Source organism: Pleurodeles waltl, chromosome 1_1 (genome assembly GCF_031143425.1).
Source record: "Pleurodeles waltl isolate 20211129_DDA chromosome 1_1, aPleWal1.hap1.20221129, whole genome shotgun sequence".
NCBI classification, from domain to species: Eukaryota; Metazoa; Chordata; class Amphibia; order Caudata; family Salamandridae; genus Pleurodeles; species Pleurodeles waltl.
Genome location: NC_090436.1, coordinates 460,080,462 through 460,102,634, shown reverse-complemented (window position 1 = coordinate 460,102,634; position 22,173 = coordinate 460,080,462).

Here is a 22,173-nt window from a genome sequence, read left to right as displayed (position 1 = left end):
GTTGTTAGATTTGGAATTCCTGGTGTGGTTTCCCACTAACTTTTTTCCTTCAAATCTCCAGTTTTTGCTGACCTAAGGATTCTGCACACTTTACCACAGCTAAACATTACTAAAGTGCTTGTGCTCTTGCTCTAAAACATGCTAAAATTGGCTTGTATCTAATTGGCACACTTAATTTACTGGTAATTCCCTAGTAAATTGGCACTACATGTGCCCAGGAGTGTAAATTAAATACCCCTAGTAGGAATGAAGCACTGGTTTTGCCACCCACTAAAGTAGCACTTAAACATGCCTCAGGGCTGCCACTGCAACGGGTGTGCAGTTTTAAAGTGCCATTTCGACCTGGCAAAGTAACCCTTTTTCAATACAATAGGAGCTAAAGAGGGAATCTATATTAAGGGCTCCCTCCACTCAAAAAGACTATAAAGACTATATTGACAACAATGTCCTTCACAATTTATATATATATATATATATATATATATATATGAATATATATATATATATATACACATATACAAACACACACACATATATAATATATATATATATATATATATATATATACATATATATACATATATATGTATATATACATATATATTATTTTTTTCACTGAAATACCAAAGGTTACAAAGACGAATAGTTAGGAAATAGATTTCTTTTTAAACATAGAAATTCACTTAAAAAAACAAAAGGTTACAGGGACGTTATAGTTAGACTCTAAATGTACTCACACAAAACCAGAGAAATTCAGCAGTTATAGTTAGAATTATTTCAAGTAACTATAACTCGTGGCCTAAAGTAACTATAACTAGGGCTCCCGGTTTTATGGTACTAATTTTTTCAGCATTTCCATTTGTATTTATCCATATTTACTTTTTGTTATTTGTTCTCTGTATTTATCTATTTTTATTTTGTGGTCACTATATAAATGAAGCTGCAATAGATATTTTTCCACACTTATTGAAATGAGATATGTACACTTGCATGTTAAGTCCAATAGGTTTCAGCCATATACAGTGCAATAGCGTTATTTGAAAACACTTGCATTGACACTTGCATTGAAGGTAGAATAGCATAAATAACTGTAGATCTGGACTTAATTTGGCTTAATTAGGAAATCTATTGTCTTTTTTAATCGTTCCTACTCTTAATTTGTATGCCTACAGCCTGGCACACCTAAAACAAATAGCTTTCTGTCTGTATTTATCTGTAAAAATCAGCAAAAACTGAAAAATGAGAGCCCTAACTATAACTCATGGCCCGCAGTGCACAGTTTTTTCTTCAATAATTTGACTGTATTGTTTCATTAATATTTTTAGTAACCTTATAAGGGTTGTCATGAGTGCTGTAATAGGTGGGGAAATTTGCAGTGCATCGAGAGAGTGCAAGCTACAGTTACCTGGTTTATGTTTGGTGTCTCTGGAATCCTAATTTAAAATCAGAACTTATGTTGAAGATGGATTTTAAATTACAATTCTTAAAATGCACTTTTACAAAATTGGATTTTTTTTTGTCTTAGCCATCTGGTGCCCATAGCCTGTCTCTGGGTCACCTGACTGGGTGTAGGTGACAGTTAGGCTTTAGGCATTCTTCTTGCACAGCCACACACAATCGGAGCATAGGTGAGGCTGGATGGGCACTCACTGGTAGGATGGGAGGGAGAAGCTGAGCACAGCCCCCTTACACTTGAATAGACTGTCTCCTGTCATCACAGAAAGGACTGCATACCCCCTATCTTTAGTCTATAGCCAGGGCCAGGAGGCAAGGCATCTAAGCACTTCAAAGGCACGCTTCCTGAAGCTTCTCCCCACTTCAAAGGGACAACTCTGTATAAAAGTAGGACCTCAGACACCAACTCTTTAATAAACTTCTGGACCTGTGGACACTCTGCCAAGAAGAATGGCTGCTGTGCTGCTACAAGAACTGCCACTCTGCTGGACTCCTGCTATAAAGGAATTGCTGTCCTGCTGTGTGAACCTGCTGCCTGCAGCCCTCTTTCCCGGAGAAGATAAACTATACTTGCAGCTTCATCTTGAACCCATGATCCATGAGTAACTCAAAGGGCTAGTCTGATGGCTCCCTGATCTGAGCCTCAGGGACACAAAAGGCTCCCTAACTAGCTCCTGTACCAAACTGCAGTGAGTTCCTGACCCCAAGTGGTGCCTCACAGGTGTTGGCCCCGTGATATGGCTCAACAGGCTCTTAGAGCAAGCTGTTGGGCTCTCTGTGACTGCGAACAGGCCCACTGCACCTGGACCACACTGCTCACACCAAAAATCTGTGTCTGTCTCTTTGCCTGGCACCATCAACAGGCCACAGGGACTGCCTGCATGAATCTCCAGCCTGCTCGTCAGAAGTACTTGGTTTGCTCTCCTTGCTCCTCATGACCCTCTCCAATGCAAACAGGACTCTTGCCACAAAACGTGAGATGGTATAACTTCAGCAGGACTAATCTGGAACAGTATTTAACCCACACTCCACTCATGGTCAGCCTGAACCTTTGACTTTGACCCAGTCCAGTGCCCAGATAGCTGTGGTTGCTACTTTCTGCTTTTAGGCTCTATTTTACAGTTTATTCTTTAAACAATCAAAACTCCACCTCTGTTGATTGGATTTTTGTTGTTTTGGCCTTGGTTTATTTTTTTGAATTCAGCTTTATTGTTCATACTTTGAGTGTGATCCTTTTTGCTTGATATTTTCATTGTTTTAATGCTTAAAGTGTTGTACAAATACTTTACACATTGCCTTAAGGTAATGCTGACTGCCCTGTGACAAGCTACCAGTGAGCTGAGCATAGGTTAATTTGGGAATGGCTTGCCCCTTACCCTGACTAGGACTGTGGTTGCTGATTGTCCAAGGCTCACACCCCAGCCAATCAGTAGCCCAAAGTCTAAAAGTCAGTATCTGGGCGGAGTACAATTGCTGTCAGCAATGTGCAAATGTATGAACAGCCAATTCTCAGTTCGAGAGTGTGAGGCAAGAATAAAAAGCTACAAGTAGTGGACCTACCATTATGTTCTATTAGTAACACGATGCTATGCCCACCCACCCCATGAGTCACGTAATATGAAAAAGAAGTAAGGGATTGCGAGCAGGGTGGGAGGAGAAAACAGGTTTAAGGAAAAGTGGTCTACAAAATCAGTTCTTACTAGGAGATCAAGGCTTGTCACATTGCGTAGAATTTATCCAGGGACTTTGTTTAGGGCCTGTGGCCCATTTGTGGGTCACAGTCTCCCATGGTAGGAGTTCCTTGTGGTCCAGAGAACCATCCCAATGTTGTTTGTGGGTCTTACCTTTGTGCAGGTTATCACGGTGGCAGTGTCCATGTCTGTAGTCTCCAGTTAGTCCAGAAAGGACTCCAGCAAGCTTGAATCTATGTATTCAATGGTGCAGACTCAGAAGGTTATTGCATTTTGTGGGGTCTAAGAACCCCAATTTGATGTTCCTCTTGCACAAATGCAGGCACAGGACTAAAAACCAATTTCAATATCATATTAATGATGAATGAGAAGTCTGATGCAATAATTGTCTGGATATTTTCAAGTTCATAGCGGCTATGTTTCTTCACCTCCATTAGAATATGTTCAGATTGTTGATGCCTCAAACAGCAGGGCAAGATGTGTTATGGTGTAGTATTGAGGGAGGACATACATGAACAAACACAGTGAGCCTTCTGGAACTCCAATGGTGGATCAAGACTGATGTGCAGTATGGAAGGGAGTAGCGTTCTTAAAAAGGCAAACATTTTCTGTCGGGACTCCCAAAATGCAAATATTGTCTATACAGATCCTGTCCTTTAAGTCAATTGTCTGCTGATGGAGTGGCCACATGTCTCATCCACAGTCAGGTAGGATATCCAGACATTGTTCAGCATCAGTGAGACAGCTTTCCGTAGATGTTAGTTCTGTTCCAAATGAGGAGATGTTTCCTCACAGAGATTGCAATTCTGAGTTTGTTGAGACCACCATTGAAGATATTGCCCTAATGGAGTCTTTGATTTCAGCCAATTCCTTCAGAAAGATCGCCACTTTATCTCCCATGTATGCTATGTCAGGAGTTGGCTATTTTACAGATTCACTGTTGGCAACAACTACTGTGGTGAGAGGTCTCACCTTCCCCAGCTATTAGAGATGGCCCAGGAGTAGCACCTCCCATTTGCTGCCGATGGACTGAAATGCAGCACTGCAGAAGGCCGCAGTTTTATATAGTAGACAGCAGCTCCAGCCAATACAAAGAGAAGTGGTGGAGTAACTGTGTGTATCCTGGGGAAGAACAGCTAGAGAAGCATGATTGCACATCAGAAGTCATGCCACTCAGCATCCCAAACCCTTCACCAGTCAAGGTGGATGGAGAGATCCTAGCCATGACTGAAAAGTTTACCTTTATAGGCAGCACTATCACATATGATGGAGGGGTAGGCAGTAAACACAAGAGCAGAGTGAATAAGGACAGGAATGCCTTTAGTATGTCGAACAATGTGTGAGGGTCATCTCAGTGAAGCCCAAACAGCAAGCTGAGTTGTGTTCTGTTTAATCTTTTGTATGGATCAGAATGTTTACAGATGACAAAAACCAACATCACCAAACTGTCAACCTTCCATATCAGCAATCTGCAAAGAATCATGCACATTTTCTATCCTCAAACCATCTCCAACCAGGAACTTCCCACCAGATGCAAGCAAGGCAGCCTGGACACCATCAATATGAGAAAAAGATGGAGATGAAGAGGACACATCCTCAGATGAAAACAATACACCATCACCAGAACTGTTCTGCAGTGGGATCACCTTTTCACATTTAATGTTATCCCATAAGGCAAATGGACTAGAGGAAGGCCAAAGAACACCTGGAGGTAAACTCTGTACCACAGTGGGAACACCCTTCAGAAATTTTCAAATGACAGACTTAAGTGTAGGTCTATTGCTGTCCTGCATGCCAGTTGGCATGATGGGCAGTAAGTAAAGTAAGTTTCCTAGACATTTAAAGTCTTGCAATTCTGATGTTGATATAGTGCTTTTTTATATTTATCCTGAAGCCAGAGTCTGGAGTCCATTCACCTTTCAGAGGTTAGAAATGGGCATTGATAACTACCCAGGCACATCTTGAAAGATTTTCAGGAAATGGAAGCTCAGATCGTTAGTGTACTGTACAAACACTATACATTTCATTCTGTATTTTTGTGTCACCAATCTGGTGGTCACAAACCTTTTACTTAATTGTTCTTTTTATCAGCTGACTTCTGCTTCTGAAGGTGCGTACATTTTGCCTCTTGTCTAGACAGGAAATCATTACAAATTTCCATTGTCTAAAGGCTATACCTCCACAAGACAGCTGACCAGGACATCAGTATTTCTGCTGGCTGGTGATGGTCTGTAGGCTCCTCAAGCATAATATTAGCTATGGGAAGTAGTAGACCAGAGATAGAAATATTTTGAAAGACAACAGGCAGTGCCAAATAATACATAAAGTACACACTAATATTAAAATTCAAAACCAGATTTTACCATGCCCCTGTTAGCGCGTCTGACCTTTATAAGCAAACTTACAAGGGGGCGCGAATAGGTCGATGGACCTTTTGACCAACGCTTAAGATGTTCCCATCGAGTAGGCCCCGTACCAATACTGATCAATAACTAATTGTCAACTATTAACATCAATCATCAATGACAATCAATAGCATTAGTAATCAAAAGGAGTCAATATTTGTCACACACCATGACCTTGCAGTCATAGATAACCACACCTTTATGTAAAAGTTAAAGTATTTATTTCCCTATATTAACGATGTTAAGTTCATATAAGCTAATTTCAAAATCAAATGAAAAATGTGAAGAAACAACACTGGCTGTCCAAAGTGATGAAAGAAATGCAATCTAATCAAGGCTTTAGCTACTACACATTCCAAAGTTACAGTACAAATTGATAACCAGAATAACTGTGCAAACTTAATCACATACATTTAGATTCAGCAAAGAAAATACATCAGCTGTTATTTCATATATCAAACTTCAGCATTGAGAACCCTAACTAATGCCAGATTAGAATTAGTATGTTGGGCTTCATACAAAACAATTTAGTCAACAAAAATTTGGAAAACTTCTAACTATGGCTCTGTCAAAATACAAAATAGCGAAACAAAAGCAAATAGACATAGCAAACAACTTCATAGTCAATAGACCCATCCTCAGTTTGGATCAGCAAGCAGTGACAGTCTTCATCGTCAGGACATCAGTCTGGTCAGCAAGGCATCAGGACTGAGCATCAAAGTTCAGAAAAGGCAAAGTCTTTTAAGCATTGAAGTTAAGCACGTCTCTTCTCAAGACGGAAAATGTAATGGCCTTGCAGCAAGATAGAAAATGGGCAAATGCGTCTAAATTCTCTAAAAAATTTGGGAGAATGGCTTCTCTCCTTTCGGTGCAGCCTGGCTAAGTTAGATTTCCTAAAACCATTTCCCAAGCCCCTACTGGTCAAGGGATCGCATGTTCACACTTTGTCCAATAATACTAAAACTTCAAATCTACATTTCTACTAGTACATGGTTCACATGTCGATGATTGGCTCCTTCTATACTGTTGTCATCATCCGGCTCGTCCGGTAACAATATTATTGCAGCTTATACTCTAGTCAGTGTCTTCATTGTCTTCTCCTAAGAAAGTTAGTCTTACACACAATACATTTAACAATGTTGCAGTCGCAAGAACAGCATCTTCTAGCAAGCAGTTCTCATGAGAAAAACTTTGAGCTACAAGCACATTAGGTCAGAACAGTGGAAAATCACAGTTTAATTCTCTAATTGGACATTTTATTAGACGCTTAAGTAATACAGCTTGACATGAAGCCATGCAACTAGGCCAAGACCTCCGCAAAATTAAGGCTTTCAATTAATAACGCTAGTACATAATGCATAACCCTTAATATGACATAGTACTACATTAATCAAACAAAAAGCTTATATTTCATTTTGAAAAGCCATTAATAAGTACACTTCGTGAACATTGGCGGCCACTCACGTGGTCACACTTTCAAATGTGTGCATTATTTTTTCTAAGTTAATACATTTTCTACACACATTCATCACTCAGAATACATGAATATACATTAGTAATTTCCATTAAACTCTTCAGCTTTAGCAATCCCTCCTCTGTTGACTAATTGTGTCATCACACCAAACCTTCACTCACGAAATTTTGCATCAGCTACATTTCTGTCATTTCAATCCTTTCAAATCTTTTTTTCCCTTTCTGAATTTTCCCTAAGCATTTTTGCACTTTTCTTTTCTTCCTTCCTCTGATTATTTTTCGTCTTCTTCACTTTAATCCTTTTACACAGTTTATACATTCCCCCTGTTCCAACAAAGCAAATCACAACAATCAATATCCCCTGTATTATTTTCAATAATATCCATTTCCTTATGTTGCTGAGCCAATTTCCCACTGAAGCAAAACCTTTCCCAACTTTCTCCCAACCACCTGGTTCTTTCAATTCTTTCAAATCAGCACTTTCATTAGTCAGATTAGTAAGTAAGCTTCTAATTCATTTACTATTGTCAGGAATGAACAAACAGCAATGCCTAGAATTAAGCATTTTGCAAACTCCGCCATCCTTTACTAAAAGAATGTCCAATGCAAGGCGGTTCTGAAGAGTCATGGCTCTTTCAGCAGCTAATTCAGTATCGATCAGAAGTATGGCTCCTGAAAATTTTGTCAGCATGTTATCCACATTAGTAGACAACTTTTGAATCTTTATCAAATTCAGAACACATCCCACTGAAGGAATCATTGCTCCAAATATATCTCCCACTGTACGAGAAGGAGACTTCTTCCTCTGTCTAATGTGATGTAACTCAGTCACTTTCAGAAATTTCTTTAAGTCGTCAACTCGAAAAATCTTTGTGAAAACTATCCCTAGCTAGCATGTACAATACCATCCTCTTGGAAGACTGTAATAAGCATTAGGACCACAGATGTAATATGTCCAAGGAATCACTGGATCCTGTCCATTCAGCAAAATGTCCATTTACTCTGAAACAAAAACACTTGTCTACATTCACTCGTTTCCACGAAAAAAGTGTCAGTGTGAGATTTAGGCCTACACCTACAAAGCTTCCCTACCTGCATCTAAAGCTAATTTGTATTTTCATTGCATTAAAAGCATAATCATTCATGTAAGTCCTTTTCTCTAAGTCTTTTTTCTAATTTCTTCTAATTTCTCCTTCAATGCCTTTCTCCTGTCATCTGTGTGATCTAAAAAGCTCTTCTCTAGAGGTATAAGTAAGCATGATAGGCTATTTCTGTGAGTATAAGCTGTACCAAAAGTTAATGTAGGTTCAAAGAAACCTCTAACTAATACTCTGTCGTTATTCTTAGCTTCTCTACTCAGGATTTGGAGTAAAAATACTGAATGTACTCCTGGTTATAGGACCTTGTTAGTAACAGACTACAACTTATCACATAGGTAAGAGGCAAACTATGATAAGTAACTCCTTCTTCGACTGATGAAGGAATATGCGTGTACACATAACAATTCTGCACATCCATCGTCTCAATATACTCACACAATAAGCAATAGAAGACATTAGAAGAAAGTTCCCCTTGTGCATTACCCTCATGCAGATACTTCTCATCTAACCTAAATGTCTATATTACTGTTAATGCAGTAGTTGTCTCTAAAGCTGTAGTATGGTTGGCTTTACCCTTGTCAAGAACAAACATACCCACAACCAGTATCACAAACAATACCCCACACACAATTGCCAAACCATTATTCATGTATTTACAGCACCTCCTCTTCCTACCCTGCTGCAAATGTTACTCGTGATCTGTAAAGAATCAGAAAGCAGTATAAAAAAATTAGAAAAATGCAGCAAAAAACAAATTCTTCTTTTAACGGTTATTTACAGCTCTCAGTCGTACTTCCAGGATCTTTGTCAAAAAATGGTTTAGCAGCTTGTCAAAATCATGTTTCAAAGTCCTATCCGGTAACTATTAACAGTTTCTTTTTTCTTTGCACTTTTCTCAGATTGTTTCAACAGTTTAGTTCATTAGCTTCCTTCAAGTGCCAAAATATTGACCTGGAATGTCTCAATTGAAACAAAAGGACAACAAATATTTCTGCCATTCACTTGTAGTTGCATACGCCCATTCAGGACCTGCGTACCTTTGACTTGCTATATTCTTTCTTTTTTTTTTTCAATCTCCATTCAGTTCTCCTTCACTCAGATCTTCTCTCTTTGTTGTATCTACTTCTTCCTCGATTGTCATCTCAACAACTGCTTCCTTTCTCTTTCCTTGTGACTCCGACCACTTATTTCCTTTCAGTGGACCCTTGGTCAATGTTCTTTTCAGTGTTTAACTTGCAATATCCCCTTGCTCTATGGTGTTTTCTCTTGATGGACCTATAACTGATTCAGGAGAAATCACATCACATAGGCTTTGATCCTCCTCAACTCTTTCCCCCTCGGGTCTGAAATTGCTCTGTCTGTCTCTCAAAATCATCTGCTTCTGGGAAAGCCCTCTTCTGACTAGGCTCTCCTGCTGCCTCAATTGAAATAGGCTCACCATCACCCTCCTGGAGGTTTTCTTCTTCGTCTCTCACAGGAGTGACTGAACCATCCTCAACGGGCTCAGATCCAGTCTCTGTTCCTGTTTCTTCTCCTTCCAGCCCTGAGACTTGTTTTGTCATTGTTGGTCCTTTCAACAACCCTTCTTCATTCTCTAATGGACATGCCATGTTCGTCGTGTGGCTGGTGTGGATCCAGTTTGGAACTCCAGCACACTTCACAGCTATGGTAGTCATCAGACAGTGACACAAAGGGGGCTGGGGGGAACCTGCATATTCTGATGAGCCATCTGTACTAGTTGGGAGGGGAGGTGTGGTCACTCGCACCTGAAAGGGCTATGCCTGCCCTCACACAATGCAGTCTCCAACCCCCTGTTGTGTCTCAGAGGCCTTGCCTGGGCAAGGCAGGATTTCACAAACAAGTGAGACTTTCCTTTGAAGTAAGCCTACTTCAAAGGCCAAAATGGGTATAAGAAGAGGACCCAAAGTCACAGAATTTAGACACTTCTTGGGGTAGACACTCTACCTCACAGACACTTCTGGACAAGAAACCTGCTGGTGAAAAATCCCTGTACCAGACCTGCCAAGAGGAACTGCCTGGCTGCCCAAATGACTCACTTGGACTGCTTTTCTGACAAGAACTGCTGCTTTGCTGCTCCCTGGCTGTGCTGAGAAGTGCTCTCCAAGGGCTTGGATAGAGCTTGCCTCCTTTTCCCTGAAGTCTTAGGACTAAAAAGACTTCACTCCTGCAACTGGACTCCTTGTGCTGCAAAAATTCGATGCACAGCCTGCTAAAAATGACGCACAGCCTGCCCCACAGTGAGAAATTCACCACACGCCGAACCCCGACTTTGCATGGAGAAGATGGACACAGTGCATGCGTTGTGACTGAAACTTCGACACACTGCCCACCAGATTGACGCACCGCTGACCCGGGATGATGCAGTGCGACTTCCAGAGAAGAATCGACGCAGCGCCTGCCATGCGGGACAAATTTCCACGCAATGCCCACTGGATCGATGCAGCGCTTGTGACTTCGCTCCGAAAGCCCAGGAATACACGCACAGTCCCCAGGGCGCCAGAAAACCCCACAACCCGAAGAGGAACCAAGTCCGCACGCCGGAAATCGATTCAAAGCCTTCCCCTGCGTGGAAAATAACGACGCAAGTTGGTGTGCGAAGGGGCGAAACGGACACACACCTCCCCGTTTTCCACGCATCGCCTCCTCTCTGGTCCCTTGCAGAGATTTTGAACGCAAACCAGGTATGATGTGCTTGCAAGAGACCTTTATTGTTTTTAAGAGACATTTACTTGTTTTGGAAAGACTTAAGACACTTTGGGGGTCATTCTTACTTTGGCGGGCGACGGAGGCCGCCCGCCAAAGTAACCCCGTCAGAACACCGCACCGCGGTCGAAAGACCGCTGCGGTGATTCTGAGATTTGCCCTGGGCTGGCGGGCGGCCTTTTGGCGGCCGCCCGCCAGCCCAGGGCAAATCAACCTTCCCACGAGGACGGCGGCTCAGAATTGAGCCGGCGTAGTGGGAAGGTGCGACGGGTGCAGTGGCACCCGTCGCGTATTTCAGTGTCTGCATAGCAGACACTGAAATACTTTGCGGGGCCCTCTTACGGGGGCCCCTGCAGTGCTCATGCCATTGGCATGGGCACTGCAGAGGCCCCCAGGGGCCCCGCGGCACCCCCTACCGCCATCCTGTTCATGGCGGGTTTCCCGCCATGAACAGGATGGCGGTAGGGGGTGTCTGAATCCCCATGGCGGCGGAGCGCGGGATTCAGAAGGGCAGCGGTAAACCTGCGGGTGACCGCCGGTTTACCCTTTCTGACCGCGGCTGAACCGCCGCGGTCAGAATGCCCTTCGGAGCACCGCCAGCCTGTCGGCGGTGCTCCCGTGGCCGGTGACCCTGGCGGTCACCGGCCGCCAGGGTCAGAATCAGGCCCTTTATATCACTTTTACAATGGTATCTCAACATCTACTTATTTCATTTTAATCGTTTTGACCTGCATCTATCAGATAAATATTCTGTATTTTTCTAAACACTGTGTGGTGTATTTTTGTGGTGCTATATGGGGATATTGTATGATTTATTGCACAAGTACTTTACACATTGCCTTCTAAGTTAAGCCTGACTGCCACGTGCCAAGCTACCAGAGTGGGGCACAGGATAATTTGGATTGTGTGTGACTTACCCTGACGAGAGTAAGGGTCCTTGCTTGGACAGGGGGTAACCTGTCTGCCAACCAAAGACCCCATTTCTAACACTGTCCTTATGGGCATTAGCATCATCTGGCAGAGAAGCAGAGGCCCCGGCGATGGAAGGAGCTGCATCCCACAACAACATCCACTATTTCCACTGTCTCCCCCTCTTCCTCCTCCTCCACCTCCCACCCAGTTACGTCCACGCTCACACCTGCATGCACTACATCATCATCCACTACCTGCATCATCACCACAAGCAGAACTCACACCTCACTGGCAGACACCCACACAACAGCCATGCACACGTCCCCTGTGTCCTCTCCCACTGTGTCTGTCCCCCCTCCTAAAGTACACAAACACAAGCACTCAGACACCCAACAGCCATCCACCTCACAACAGCATAAAGCCCATGCACCTGCACCCAAATCCAACAGACAGAATACCTCCAACAACCACTCCCTCATCCTCCACTCACATTACTTCTTCCTCTTCCCACCCCAATGTCCCTAAAAAGCTTTTCCTTTCCACCATTGACCTCTTCCCCATCCCTCCCCCCATCCTGCATGTATGGCCAGGGTGTCAAGAACCCAGCCAAGCACCTCAGCCACACAGTCCACGGGCCCAGTTCATCCGCACCTACTCATGGTGGAAAGGATTCCAGCCCAGATATACTGAAGGGGAAGGAGCCTGCACCAGCCAGCCAAAAACGAAGGAGCCTGCACCTGCCATCCGAAAGTGGAAGGAGCCTGCACCGGCAGGCAAGAAGGGCAAGGAGCCTGCACCAGCAGCTGTCACAGAGCCCCCACCACCAACCGTGGTTGTGCAGCCACCTGAGGGTGCAGGGGCTGTGCAGGAGCCTCCAACCACCACCACCGCCACAGTACAGCCATCTGAGGGTACAGCGGCTGTGCAGGTGACTCCCACCACCAGCACTACCACAGTGCAGCTGTCACCGCCGCTGGACACAATGTCATCCTGCTTCCATGGACTGCTGTGCAGCCTGTCCACTCCAGAACCAGTGGGGAAGACACCCACTCGAGAGACTGTGGCCTTTCACTCCCCAGGACCCAGCACAGGGAATGTTGCCCCCTCCAGAACCAGTGGGGAAGACACCCACTCAGGAGACTGTGGCCTATCACTCCCCAAGACCAAACACAGGGCATGTTGCATCCTCCAGAACCAGTGGAGAAGACACCCACTCGAGAGACTGTGACCTATCACTCCCCAGGACCAAGCACAGGGCATGTTGCCCCTTCCAGAACCAGTGGAGAAGACACCCACTCGAGAGACTGTGGCCTTGCACTCCCCAGGACCAAGCACAGGGCATGTTGCCCTCCCCAGAACCACTGGAGAAGACACCCACTTGAGAGACTGTGGCCTTTCATTCCCCAGGACCAAGCACAGGGCATGTTGCCCCCTCCAGAACCAGTGGTCTTGTTTCCGCTTCCGGCTAAGGTTCCCCGAGGTGCCTGCCTATTTGCCAACTGATGCCCCTGCATTGTTCTCTCCATATTGATGCAGGTGACAAGTGGGGCCTTGGACTTTGCCCTGTGGCCATGTGGCCCACGCAAACTAAGGACTGTACAGTGTCCCTTTTCACATTTGTACATATCTGTAGTATTGGCTAAATTATTATTTATACTGTGTTGATCTTACTACAATCACTTTAGTACATTTCTGCTGTCCTTGCTTTATTCAGCCAATTTAGGGGGATTAACCCTGTTTTCTTGACCAGCTGGTTGTGTGTATGGTGTGTGTGTGTGTGGGATGTGTATGGTGCGTGTGTGTGTCACTGTCGTTTTCCTCCCCCTCTCTCTTGTGTGCTAGGCGGCTGTACTCACTGTCGTCATCTTCTCCGGCGTTGGTGTTCGTGGTGGAGCATAACATAGAATATCATCAGAAATACTTGCAGTTCTGGTTCCATGGTGGCGTAGTTCTTCCCTGTATCTCCAATGGTGAGTCCTTTCACTTCTGTGCACTGTTTCCACCAGGCTTTTGATTTCATTGGTACCGCCCCGGAAAAGGTGGTGGATTGTGTTGTCATAATATGGTGGGCGGAACTTTGTCTTCCCCCTGGCTGTAGGTGGCTACCGCCGTGGTATCTGTTGTTTCCACCATGGCGGTCGGTGTGTACATTGGCTGTCTTTTGGAGATCTTTCTGCCATGGTCATAATTTGGCTGTAGTTATCGCCAGCCTGTTGGTGGTATTACCGCCACTTTATCACCGACCACCAGGGTCATAATGAGGGCCTATATATCTCTATATTTCTCCAGCATGTAAAAATTCACTAATGTATATAGAATTTCCACAGTGCAAGCCTATACAAAAAGCAGTGTTGCGCTATGCAGGGTCAAGGACAATTATACAATCAATAAATTATAAGATAGGTGGTTGGTTTAGGAACAGTTAGGGGGTCATTCTGACCCTGACGGGCGACGGAGGCCGCCCGCCAGAGTTCCCCCCTCCGAAATACCGCTCCGCGGTCGAAAGACCGCAGAGGGTATTCTAAGTTTTTCCCTGGGCTGGCGGGCGGTCGCCAAAAGACCGCCCGCCAGCCCAGGGAAAAACTCCCTTCCCACGAGGATGCCGGCTCGTAATCGAGCCGGCGGAGTGGGAAGGTGCGATGGGTGCTGTTGCACCCGTCGCGTATTTCACTGTCTGCCAAGCAGACAGTGAAATACTTGTAGGGGCCCTCTTACGGGGGCCCCTGCAGTGCCTATGCCAGTGGCATGGGCACTGCAGGGGCCCCCAGGGACCCCCCCTACCGCCATCCGGTTCCCGGCGGGCGGACCGCCGGGAACTGGATGGCGGTAGGGGGGGTCGGAATCCCCTGCGCCGCCTTGGAGGATTCAAAAGGGCGGCGGTACACTGGCGGGAGACCGCCAGTGTTGCCGGTCCGACCGCGGCTTTACCGCCGCGGTCAGAATGCCCTGCGGGGCACCGCCGGCCTGTCGGCGGTGCTCCCGCCGACCCTGGCGGTCTAAGACTGCCGGGGTCAGAATGACCCCCTTAATGTATTGTGAAGTAGTGTTCTCTAAAGAGGAGTGGTCGTTAAATCATCTTTACAAACAAACTTTAGTCTAAAATACTGTTCCCTACATCAAATCAGGAGCTAGTCAGGTGACTCTAAGCAATGTACACATTTCTGTGTCCAAATTATGCTTTTTAGAGTCAGACAGCCCAATAGAGAAATCATTCAGCCTTTTTCTGCCAAAGTTGTGGTTCATAAACTCCACCTTGCTCATGTGATGCTACTCCTGTCCAATGCAAAGAAATAAAGATCTTCTGAATTACCTCTGTGGATGGCTGTAAAAGAAGTTGCAATATCTGAACTACTATCTGATTTTTGCCCTGGCATGATCCTGAAACTTTGAGTTTTTTGCAGGGAAAATGGATCACATAGATTGCATGTGCTAAAAACAATGTAATTTACTACCACTAAAAAGTGCACAGTTCATTGCTTATTTACACGTTTTATGATTTAAACAAAAATCTGCTAACTGAGATTTTTATTTAAATTTAAGAAGGGCCTAGTGCCAACTATCCCCACATTACCATCATTTTTCTATGCTAATGTGCGATAGTGTAGCAAAAAACCCATGTCGTATTTACAAAGTGGTGCAATCCTTGCATTGCACCACTTTGTAAACCACTGCCCCACATTATGCCTGCTCCAGGCATAATGAAGGCAAGGGGGGGCGTTCCCCTATTAGGGGCCCCGCAAAAAGGGCTCACTGGAATCTATGAGATTCCACTGTGCCATTTTTAGCTGCATTTTTAACGTCTGCACAGAGCAGGCATTAAACTGAGGCACACCATTATATTTAATGCTCCTATATGTACTTTGCAGGATTAGCACCAAAATCTTTGGTGCTAATCCTACAAACGTACAACAATAGCGTCAAAAATGATGATGCTGTTGTCCCTAACGTGCACCATAGTGCACTGTATGTTCAGCATTCCGTCCATCACTTGTTCTTTTTGCAATTGTTGCCCTAAGTGGGACTCGTGCTCCCCATGCCACTGGAGTCAAGCTAGCTTGGCTGAGGAAGAGTTATAACCAGAAAACGGTCCCAGGATGATTGGTTGCAGTCCAGGGAAGGCCTGGGCTGGCAGTTTGGGCTGGACTGTTCCCACTGGGAATAGGGTCAAGACTGATTTCCGTATGGCTGGGTCCGAACTGGAATGGCATGAGTAGCAAAACAAAACAATTGATTTAAGCCCAGATCTCTGTATTTGGGGTGAATGTTTGACATTGTTCAGCATTCCATCCATCACTTGTTCTTTTTGTGACTGTATGTTAAATATGGTGCACACATGGTGGTGTTAGGGGGTCACAATGAGCTGCAAGAAAAGTGGTGCTTCATTACATGAAGCACCACATTTCTTACATCTGGGCCTTAATTTCCTATTTTGGGTGATTCAGAATAACTCTGTCATGACTGTTTGCCAGATTTGGGGTTTATTTTATGTGATTTTAGCTGAATCACTAAAGTCTAAGGACCATCTACATCTCTCAATAAGCTACACCCTACCCTCGTCAATGCAAGCCCAGATGTACCAGTGATAGATGGTGCCCTTTTACCTGCAATTATTATAACAAAGCCATTATGTCTTCTAGTTGCATATTTTGCACAGTTTATGGCTGATCTTGACTTGGTTACCAATTATTATAAATCTTATATTGTGTTCCATTGCCCAAATTAGTATTTCCCTTTCAGCTATTGATAAGAATTGGTTAGAAAGGACATAGTTAATGTCCCAATGAAATGTGTTTCACAACTGACACAAGGTTAATCACAAATGTTGGCAAGAAAACATTACTAATTGTGAGAGTAAATATATATGGGGAGTCACACATATCATCATGCTCTTCTACCAGTGGAGATTGTTGTCCGCCAAAGGTTGTACATCAGAATATTACTGTGAGACATACAGTCTGACATAACTACTATGTCCTAAATATTTCTTTTAAAAAATGCGTGTAGATTTCTTATTATTAACTCCAATGGAGCACTATTTTTCATAAATATCTATATATCAATATCTATATATCTATAGATAGATAGATAGATAGATAGATAGATAACACTCTTCCCCTTTGCAGAGTAGATAGATGCTCTAGGCTGGCTTTGGTGCATGAAAGGTGCTTTTATTTCTCACAGATGAGTGTGGTCACAAATACATAGGTGGTCATTCTGACCTCGGCGGTAAAAGGCGCTTACCGCCGGTCAGAAGACCGCCACAACACCGCCGCGGTCGCGGTAAACCGCCACGGTCATTCTGACCCTCAAGAGGCAAACCGCCAAAAACCCGACATCCACAAAAGTCCGCCACACCAACGGCCAGCGATAAACTGGCGAAGACCAAACCTCCACCGTCACGCCAACAGAAATACGCCCATGCCATTACGACCCACGAATCCACGCGGAGGTCTTTCAACCGCGGTATTCCATTGGCGGTACACACCGCCTCTCTCAAAATACACATACAGCTCCAAAACACAGCCACATTGGACAATTTGAAATACACACACCTGAGACACATACACACAACACTCCCACACACCCAATTAACTATAAAACACACACCCACATCACCCACAAACCCCTACGACCACAAATCAGAGACGAAGCCCAGAGAGAGACAGCACAGAATAGAGAACACCATCACACAGAGGCACACTACACCATCACCCACACAACAACCACGCAGAAAACACCACAAACCACCACACTCACCACACTCATCCCCGCAAACACCACCCCACACCTCATCCACACCACCCCATGGCACCCCCAAGACACCCCAGGTTTTCAGACGCAGAACTCAGGGTCATGGTGGAGGAAATAGTTCGGGTGGAGCCCCAGCTCTTCGGGACACAGGTGCAGCACACCACCATTGCCAGGAAGATGGAGCTATGGCAAAGAATAGTGGACAGGGTCAACGCTGTGGGACAGCATCCACGAAATCGGGACGACATCAGGAAGCGGTGGAACGACCTACGGGGGAAGGTGCGTTCCATGGTATCCAGGCACAACATCGCAGTGCAGAAGACTGGCGGCGGACCCCCACCTCAACCCCCAGAATTTACAACATGGGAGGAACAGGTCTTGAACATCCTGCATCCTGAGGGCCTCGCAGGAGTATCTGGAGGAATGCACTCTGGTAAGTCTAATCTCAACTACTTCATCCCCCCCACCCACCAGCATGCCAACTCATACCCCCACCCTCCCCCCCACCCCCATCACACATCCTCCTTGCTAATGTCTCACCATCACAACCCACCCATCCCAACACCAAACCCTGCATGCCACCACAAACCATTGACACCCATCACCTAAGCATGCCCACTGCACATACCCATCTCCCCCACAAACCTCCATCACAACAGCCCCCACAAGGGAATGCCAGCACTGGGGTACACGGGCACCCACCCATTGCACGCTATGGCACACACAGAAGCAATAACCATACTCTTATACCTCTGCAGGACCCGAACGCCAGCACACCGCCCAGGAGGGTCCAGAAATGTCCATCCCACCCCCAGAAGAGGCCCCCAGTGATGACAGCAGCTCTGTCTCCCTGGACCCAGATGACCAGCCCGGCCCATCGGGGACCTCGGGACAGTCGGTTCCCCTCACACAGCCACAGGCCACAGCAGACCTACCCCCCTCTGGGAACACTAGCACAGCACCCACCCAGCGGGCCCATGCCTCTGTCTCCAGGACACGTCAATCAGCGGTGTGTCCACCACTACAGGGAACCCAGGTTAACCCACCACCCCAACAACAACAGGGACCTGGGGGCAGTGGTAGTGGGCACATGGTCCAGGGGACAGAGGCCCAGGGAAACAGGGGAACTGGAAGGGCTGCTGTGCGACAGGGGGGGGACAGGCCCAGGGAACCCACTCTCCACGAGGCCCTCACCTCCATCATGGGAGCATACCACCACTCCCAGGAGACGATGGCGACGGTCCTGGCCAGGTTCCAGGAGATCCAGGTACTGCAGGAGTAACAGTTTATGGGGTTCAGGGAAGAACTGAGAAACATTAGTTCCGCAATGGGCACCATCGTTGTGGCTCTCAACCAGATTGTCACCACATTGCGGGACCATGTGGCACCACAAAGGGCCCCTGTCACTAGCATGGACCAGGAACAGGCTACCACCTCCGCCGGCGCTAGTGGACAGGAGGCCCCGACACAAGAACAACTGGCCACCAGAACCCCACCCCCTGCAGAAGAAGAACCACCCCGCAAGCGGGGCCTGAGATCTAGGAAGAAGACAGAGTAGGATGCCAAGACCCCCGCCAGGAAAGGATACCCCCTGATGTCATCCCACTGTCCCACATTGTCACCCTGTCCAACCTTAAACTGCCCCTGCTCCACCTTCCACAGGCATATGGACAATGCACCTGTGAGACTGAGAATCTGGACTCTGCCATGGACATTCCTCCACCATCACCCATCACCGATTTTCAACCATGTCCCAAAATTGAGCACTTTAATAAACACACATATTGCACACAAATGATCTGGAGTCTGCCTGTATTTTTGAAAATATGTATTAGACATAAACGTGCCAAAATGACCAGTTACATTGTGATGACAACATACCACTGTCACACAGCTGTAGTCCATGGGCAAACAAAGCAGAGGTCACGCAGTGGGGCCCACATCTCTGAAATTGGAAGGGAAAGTCACAACTCTGTAAGCATACACTGGGTGAAAAGGACAGACAGTAGAGAGGCAGGAGACTGTAAGTAAATGTAAAATGCCGGTGTTGCTTCTTACCTGTGTGTTATTGAAAATACTGCTGTATCACTGTGTCCCTGTTGTCTGTGTCGTCCTCTTCGTCTTCCTCCTCTTCACTCTCCGCAGGCTCCACAGCTGCCACAACACCACCATCTGGAGCATCCCCCTGCAGGAAAGGCACCTGGCGTCGCAAAGCCAGGTTGTGAAGCATACAGCAGGCCATGATGATATGACACACCTTCTTTGGTGAGTACATTAGGGATCCACCTGTCATATGCAGGCACCTAAACCTGGCCTTCAGGAGGCCGAAGGTCCGATCGATCACCCTCCTAGTACGCCCATGTGCCTCATTGTACCGTTCCTCTGCCCTTGTCCTGGGATTCCTCACTGGGGTCAGTAACCACGACAGGTTGGGGTAACCTGAGTCACCAATTAGCCACACACGGTGTCTCTGTAGTTGTTCCATCACATAAGGGATGCTGCTATTTCGCATGATGTACGCGTCATGCACTGACCCAGGGAACTTGGCATTTACATGGGAGATGTACTGGTCAGCCAAACAGACCACCTGGACATTCATGGAATGATAACTTTTTCTGTTCCTGTACACCTGTTCACTCCTGTTGGGGGGGACCAAAGCCACATGTGTCCCATCAATGGCACCAATGATGTTGGGAATATGTCCAAGGGCATAGAAATCACCCTTCCCTGTAGGCAAATTCCCCACCTCAGGGAAAACGATGTAGCTCCGCATGTGTTTGAGCAGGGCAGACAACACTCTGGACAACACCGTTGAAAACATAGGCTGAGACGTCCATGATGAAATGGCCACTGTTGTTTGAAATGAGCCACTTGCCAAAAAATGGAGTACTGACAGAACCTGCACTAGAGGGGGGATCCCTGTGGGTTGGCGGATGGGTGACATCAGGTGTGGCTCCAGCTGGGCACACAGTTCCTGTATAGTGGCTCGGTCAAGCCTGTATGTCAGTATGACATGTCTTTCTTCCATTGTCGACAGGTCCACCAGCGGTCTGTACACTGGAACATTCCTCCATCTCCTCGCAAGTCCCAGCGGACGGTGCCTAGGAAGGACAACAGCGAGCACAGAGTCAATCAACCCACAGGTACGTTCCCACAGCTTGCACAGTACACGATTCTCTATGCATTGAATGGCTTGTATGAGTGTCGATGCAAGGCCTAGGCATGTGTGACGCAGTAGAAATAAAGCCATGTGGGCCCTTGAAATGGCGGCTGCCTGACCTGTGAAGTGCGACAATGGGATGTGAGGTAAATGCGCTGGCGTGGCACACCGTGGCGGTAGGCGGTCGAAGACCGCGGCGCAAAGCCGCATTGGTTAACATTGAACCCTATGGGTTTCAGGAGCCAATGACGAAGTGTGCCGGCGGTCGCGGTACGCACTGCTGTGGTACGCACCGCCGCGGAGGTGACTGCCATTTTCTATCTGCTTAATCACTCGAGACCTGATCATCCACAGGAGAGGACCTATACTGTAAGTGCTGCTGTGACCTCGGTATGGAAGAGACAATGGCTGCTGCGACTGGGGAAAGGGCCCCTGCCTTCACTTCTGAAGAATTGGAGAAACTTGTGGATGGGGTCCTCCCCCAGTATGCGCTACTCTACGGTCCTCCAGACCAACAGGTAAGTACACTGGGACCATGCTTTGTGGGCAATGCCTGTGTTGAGTCGGGTGGATGAAAGATGGTGGGGAGGGGAGCGATTGAGGCATGCATCAAACGACGGATGAGAGCATGTGCCACATGGCAAGGGTGGGGATGGGGGGCCACTCACATCGAGCATGCAGAAAATTATGACAAAGTTATTTCTCCCCCTGTACATGTGACATAGGTCAGCGCCCATCAGAAAATCGACATTTGGCGTGCCATCGCCAAGGACGTCCGGACCCTGGGGGTCCACAACAGACGTGGCACCCACTGCCGCAAGAGGTGGGAGGACATCCGCCGCGGGAGCAGGAAGACCGCGGAGGCTCTGCTGGGGATGGCCTCCCAACGTAGGAGGGGTGGCTCCCATCAATTGACCCCCCTGATGTCCCGGATCCTGGCGGTGGCCTACCCCGATTTGGATGGGCGTGTGAGGACATCACAGCAGACACAAGGGGGTGAGTACAAGCACATTCTGCTGATTAAGCGCACATTGGAGGTGTCTGGGTGGGGGAGGAGGGCTGTGGGTATCCCTGGGCCAGGGCGATTTCCGTAGGCTAGGCCCCTCCGTTAGGCATGGCCCTGTGCCCCCGCCCCTCCCGTTCTGTAGGTTGCCTAGTACAGCTAATCATGGCCCTGTGTCACCTATGTGTGGATTTGTCGTCCATAGGCTTGTAGGCCATGTCCCACGGATTGAGTAGTGTACCCCAAGTGCGCGGCGTAGTGCAGGGGGCTTCTGTGTCTGTCGTCTCCGCCAACGGTGTCGCCAATGCATGCACTCAACATGTCTTTATTTCTCCCCCTCCCCCTTTTTTGTTGGTCTTCCTGTACATGTGTGCATTAGCATCATCAGGCGGAGGAGAAGTGACATCGGAGCACGAGGGAGCTGCATCTCACATGGCCCTGGAGGGCCATGCAACCGACTCGGAGTTCACCAGTGAGACGGAGGGCGAGGGGAGCTCCA